Below are 6905 nucleotides of genomic sequence, written 5' to 3' on the forward strand. Positions count from 1 at the left end.
ATCTCGCCTTTTCCTCGCTTCTCGCCTCACAAGACGCTCCCAAAATCTCAACTTTACAGCTAGAGTTTGAGAGAGAGGAAGAGGGGCTCCTGAACACTAAAATAAAAGAAGTAGTTAGGAAAGACATTTTGAAATGACTTAACAACAGAATCATTTTTCCCATTTCAGATAGTTCCTATGTGATTCTAGTCCAAGTAGCTCCAAAGAAGTCGGGATCACCATAATCCAAAATGAGGCTAATGAGCTAATTCCCACTCAAATCTAGACCAGATGGTGAGTCTGTATCGGTTATAGAAAAATCAATTTAGCCACCCAGAAAGATCACTTACCTCTTCCTTTCATAGATCAAATGTTTGAATGTTTAGCAGACACGAGTTCTATAGTTTCTTAGATGGTTATTTAGGCTACAATTAGATCCCCATTGCCCCTGATTATCAAAAGAAAACTATTTTTACATCCCTATATGTAACTTTTGCCTACCGTTACGAGCCCTTTGGGTTATACAATGCTCCTGTCACTTTTCAACTGTGCATAATCAGTATCTTTCTTAATATAGTTGAGCGGTTCTCATAAATCTTCATGGATAATTTTTTAATATTTGCTGACTCATTTTCTGAGTGTTTGCATCACCTTAAACTTGTCCTAACCCAGTATAAGGAGAAAAATCTTACTCTTAGTTGAGGGAAATGTCACTTCATGGTCAAATATAAAATTGTCTTAGGACATATAGTTTCCAATAATGATATAGAAGTTGACAAATAAAAGATAGATCTTATTTCTAACCTTCCTCCTCTAAAAAATGTCAAGGATTTCATGTCATTCTTCGGTCTTATTGGTTTTTACCGACGGTTCATTAGATTTTAGTAAAATTACTTGGCCTTTGACTAATCTTTTAGCCAAGGATACACCCTTTGATTTCTCTCCTAAATGCCTTAAGGCTATTGATCATTTGAAAAAGGAGCTGACCATAGCTTCCATAATCCGTGCATCGGATTAGACCATATCCTTTGAGTTAATGTGTGACGTATCTAATTATACAATTGGTGCTGTCATAGAATAGCAGATATATGAAAAAGCCCATATGATCTATTTTACAAGTTAGACACTGAACGACGCACAACAAAAATACTCCATCGCAGAGAAAGAGTTTAGTTATTGTTTTTACCTTAGAGAAATTTAGGTCCTGCCTCATTGGCTCTTTGGCTAAGGTTTACACCGATCACGCTACACTGAAGTATATTTTAACTATAAAAGATACTAAAGCACAACTCATTAGATGGATAATCTTTCTCCAAGAGTTTAATTTATAAATCCTTGATAGGAGAGGAGAAAATAACCCAGTAGTAGATCATTTGTCTAGGCTTCCTAATGCATTAACACCAAATGTTCTAATCAACGATCATTTTTCGGAGGAGCAACACCTACAAATTCAATCTATACAGTGGTTTATAAATATTGTGAACTATTTAATCATGAAATAGATCCCTTCACATTGGTCTAAATAGGATAAATCTTGTTTCCTCTCCCAAGTAAAATGTTTCTACTAGGATGACCCCTGTCTCTTTAAGTATTATCTTGACCAGATATTTAAAAGGCGTATTGCGAATAAAGAGATTAGGAGTGTTATTTTTTTTTTCCATGAGCAAGCTTGTGGGGGCCTACTTTAGCCTAAGAAAAACTGTTAAGAAAATCCCCAATGTGGGCTATAATGGCTCAATCTGTTTAAGGATGCACACGAGTTCTGTAAAGCTTTTAACCACTGTCAGCTTGTAGGAAAATCACTAGAAGATATATAATACCCTTAAGACCAATTCTAGCTATTGAGATTTTTAATCTATGGGGTATATATTTTATGAGACCATTTCTAAACTTTTTTGGAAAGTTATACATTCTAGTGACGGTTTGTAAAACCCCGTAAATTTGAATATATTATGACAAATAATAACAAATATGTTATATGGTGATAAATAACATATATTAATGCTTGCGTTTGCTAGGGATTGATTTGATATCAATCCAATGTATATATATAAATATAGGAGTGAAATCATGCACGACATGCACGAGCCTGAATCTGGAAAAATCGACCAGTTAAGAGTATTTATATTTTACACATAGATATAGTTCGAATCTATAAAAACTCAAAAAACATAAGTTGTAGGTCTCTTCAACAGATTTCTAAATCATCTTAAATCACCTTATTCCGAAGTTGAACAGGAAAGTTACAACCAAAATACCAAAGACTATTTTCCCAAACAAACCGATTTGAGTCTTAGTAGTCAACTACTAATATTAGTAGTTGACTAGTAAGGTCATTAGTCAACTAATAGTAGTATTAGTCGACTAGTCGGGCTGTTTTCAGATTTCTTATGGGTTTCAAGTTGGATTCATTTTGTTGCGAACCCAGTTGTATACTCGTTTTAAAGCTCTTTTTACCCTCTTTCACGTGATATTTACACCAGCCACCTTTCTCCTCAAACCCTAACCCTAAATTGTAAGTTTTGGGAGAGATATCGAGGCGTCTGTTAAGAGAAAGGTGAGGCTTTGTAGTTTTTGGCGAGGAGAAGGTATTGCAAATGTGTTTAGGAGTTGCAGCACGTAGTTGAGGCAAGATTATCTTCCTCCAAACCCTTCCCTTAGTAAAGATTAGATTTTTAATGGTTAAAGTGATGTTTTTCATGTTAAAGTTTAACCCGAAATAATAAAGTTTAGATTTTTAATGATAAATCTTAAACCCATGATAGATCTATAAAAATTCTTTGCTTTTTATGATAGTAATATGATCATGATCATTAGGTTGTTAATAATTACGTTTTAAATTTATAAATCATGTCCTAATCATGCTAAAACCCTAGTTTTGTCTTTTAATTAAGCTTTCATGATAAATAACTATGCTTAACCCTAGGTTTGTGAAACCTAAGTCATATAAACATGTTTAAACAAATCTTTCCTCTGTTCACTAGTGGAAAAATAGGTTTCGCTGACGGCAACATCACTGACGGGACAATGCCGTCAGCGATGTTTATATCGCTGACGGGATTAGCCGTCAGAGATGTTGCCGTCACAAGTGTTTCGATACCGTCAGCGATGTGAACATCGCTGACGGGATATGAACATCGCTGACGGGTAGCCCGTCAGCGATGCTGTTCCAAAATTTCCCCCCTCGCGAAAATTTCCCCCGCTCGTTAAAAAATTTTCTCCTTCCCAAATCCCCCCCTACACACGAAAATCCCCCCGGCGAAAAATTCCCCCCATCTCCCCTCTCTCTCTCGCCGACCCACCCCGCCGCCCCCTCGACGGAATCGCCTCGAGAAAGCCCTCGTTCCCCCACCCGCTCGACAGAATCACCTCGTCGTGCCCTTGTCCCTCGTCGATTTTTGGTAGTCTTTTGGTTTAATTTGTATATTTGTGAAAGTTCTCTGTTTCTCATACAATTGTTGATGCACCTGAGGTAAGTCATTTAAGATTGCTCTTTTTTGTTCAAATTTTATGTGAAATGTAGTTGTAATGGTATAAAAAGCTATTCTTGAATTATTATTTTCAAATTTAACTTCAAGTTCATGAAGTTAATAATCTTTTTCTTCACATTTTTAGGTAACCATCAATTTTACTGGTAAAACTTCTCTACTCCCTCCCACTGTGAATTTTTGGAGTAATCAGGTGAAATCTAGTGATGGTGACATAAGGAATCTGCACAAACAACAAGAGGTATGCCTATCAAAAAAGTTCATCTCTATGAAACAAAATATAATTCAGTAAGGAAATGACTTTGGTGGATTGTGTAATTCCTGGACGTCCTTTTAATGAGATCTCTATTGCAGATACCTGTTGAAATTTAATGCTTATGATCTAGATAATTTAAATGCTTAATGAGTCTATGTTATGATTTGGTAAAGTATCAGTTGCTCCAAGAAATGGACTTTAATGCATATTTTGCTTATGTAGGTGCATGCTGAGTCTATTGCTATAGTTTCTCCGCCCCTTGTAGATCCAGCTTCCACTGGGACATCTAGTAAGAGTGAGGTATATAGTTTTTAATCCACGAGTTCATTGTCGATTTGGGGTAATTTATAATCTCTTGAAAGGAAAAAAATTGATTTTTATATCTTTTATTTCTTGATTTGGGAGATTTTTTGGATATAGTTTTTTTCCTGATAAGAATTTCAAATGTTCTTGATTTGCTTAGGAACATATAAGCCTGACCGAAGCAGACATGCAACTTCTGTATGCAAAGAAAGAGATCAGTCATGCCCCCACCCCAATGGTTTTAGATGACTCTTGATCTTTATGTTCCATTATTTCGAAATATTTCAGTTGTTAAGAGGTAAGAACTAAATATGTCTTTCTTGTGTCTACCATATTATTTTGTTCTTGTTGTGGTGTTATTATTTGATGTGAACGATTAATTTGTTCTATTTTATTTTATGATTTGAGTAGGGATATGCAGAGTTTTTCCATATAACAAAGTGTTTAATGATTTAATAATTTCATTATGGATCTTTCGTACTCCAATATATAGTTATTAATTGTCTATGAGCCTTCTTAGCACACTATAATGGAGAATCTATATAATGGAGAATCACGTTGATTCAGGAAACTCTATTATCGCCTTCTAATCAGAAAACTATATTTGTATTTTGTCTTCTAATCTTTCCTTTCCCCTTATCTCCTCCCGTATTCCCTCTTTTCATCACTCCATGTATATTCTGCATCTATTTCCTCTGGTTGCCTGGTCCTTTTAGTTGGTGTCTCAACTGGTGAGATCTGCATTGTATTCAGGAGCTACGAGCTGATGGAAAGAATACTTAAGGTCTACATCTATCAAGATGGACGAAGACCCATTTTCCACACACCTGTGCTTAAAGGTATATATGCTTCCGAAGGATGGTTTATGAAACAAATGGAGGGAAACACACAATTTGTTGTGAAGGACCCGAACAAGGCCCATTTATTCTACCTGCCGTATAATTCTCGCCAGTTAGAAGCTACTCTCTATAAACCCGGCTTGCATAGTTTGAGACCTTTAGCGATCTTCTTGAAGGAGTATGTGGATTGGATATCGGTGAAATATCCATTCTGGAATCGGACGAGAGGAGCAGATCACTTTCTAGTTGCTTGTCATGATTGGGTATGCTTCTTTTTCTTTCATTCCGGTCTTATCGAATATAAATTTGATATCTCTGAATACTTCTGTAAACCGGTGTATGTGATTTTTGATAGATTATAAACTTGTAACACTTGACATTAGCCAATGGTTTTAGAATTTTAGTGTAGTGAAGTGGACTTAAGGTGGTATCAGACAAAATCTAAATCTCACCTGACAAGCATCTGAAACTACTTTCTTCTAATAAAGTGCCTCAATTTTTACCTTACCTTCGGAATATCTTGGTGCAGTGGGTCTTATATAACGGAAAATTTTGTATATCATGACAATTTCTGCTTGTTTATGCACAGATGGCAAATTGATATAGGGTAACACCAGTTAATGTAATACATGCTAAACTCAGTGGATTGTGGAGCACATCATTTGATTAATGAAGGTTTTGTTTGGATACCATGATGTTTTCCTTATTGTGTTTTTGTAAAAAAAACACCATGGTGTTGTGTTTTTACCTTAAAATGTTTTCAAAACACCATGTTAAGTATTACACTAGTTTGATCCATTATAACATTAGTATTAAACATATTATTAATATATTATATATTAATTATTATAAAATATATTGTAAATAAAATGTTATAATATTTAGTTTACATTATTATAGTATTATAAGTATTAAATGTAATGCACTATAATATTGTATAATGTATTATAATATTATATTGTACTTTAATGAGTTATATTATATTATAAATCTTGTTGTAATAATAAACTTTCATAACTGCAGGGGGGAATTTTGCAATCTAAAGGGGGGTATCCTTAATTTTGAAATGCTTGCAAAATAAGTACAAGCGTAAATGTTGGGGTATTAATAGTTCGCCTAACCGTAAGGTTCTCATTTCCTCGGCTTTGAATGTTATCTTCATTTGCATTCATCGTACATAACGTGTTCTTATATCCTATAGTCATCTTTTGTGCATGTTAGTTTCTTAATAATCTAACGTTAAGGATTTCAAACACTATCGAAATCATTTCTAAATTGATTTTTGATTGACGTTTGCAGGGATTTCGAAAGATTGATCCAGATTGATGGGAATTCGCGAACGAATATTTCTTAGGAGGCCAAAAACACCTCCTCAAGAACATCAGGCGAAGGCGAATCACAACACAAAACTCAAATCAAAACCTCGAACTATGGCATTCCGAGCACGAATCAGAGCTACAAAGACTCAAGCGAGATCAAAACACCATAAAGCTCGAAATCCTCAACCTCCGTGGTATAAATTTGACACTACGATTTGTATGTAAGATTATATACTCATCTGCTTACCAAGCTGAAGCACGCTGATTGGTTTGATTTGTTACTTTGTGAGGTCACTTGGGATCAGTTCATGAATGATGAAGTAATTACTGTTGCTGCTGCAGGATGGTATCCAAATATGGTATCAGCGCGTCAGGGATGTTTATCATCTTTATTTTTTTTGGTGATTATATAACATCCCTGACGGGCATGCCGTCAGGGATGTTTATCGCTGACGGCATGCCCGTCAGGGATGTTATATAATCACCAAAAAAATTATGCTGATTTCATGCAAAATTTCCTGTATACAATTCTTGCACTACTGACGGCGTCCCGTCAGGGATGTTTCTTCCCTGACGGGACTTTTTCTGACGGCGTATCCTTGACGGGACGCCGTCAAAGATACGTATCCCTGACGGGAAATTTGTCATCCCTGACGGGAAAGCCCGTCAAGGATGCTTATTTTTCTACTAGTGGTTCATGAGTAGTTTTTATCATATTTTG

At 35.5% G+C, this 6905-nt stretch overlaps 1 long non-coding RNA gene across 1 annotated transcript; it reads left to right on the plus strand.

Annotated features, from left to right (window-relative positions):
• Positions 3599-4214, plus strand: LOC109851091. Its single transcript, XR_002249695.1, has 3 exons — positions 3599-3708; positions 3946-4023; positions 4187-4214. It is a non-coding gene; the product is annotated as an uncharacterized LOC109851091 (long non-coding RNA).

Source organism: Asparagus officinalis, chromosome 7 (genome assembly GCF_001876935.1).
Source record: "Asparagus officinalis chromosome 7, Aspof.V1, whole genome shotgun sequence".
Taxonomy (NCBI): domain Eukaryota; kingdom Viridiplantae; phylum Streptophyta; class Magnoliopsida; order Asparagales; family Asparagaceae; genus Asparagus; species Asparagus officinalis.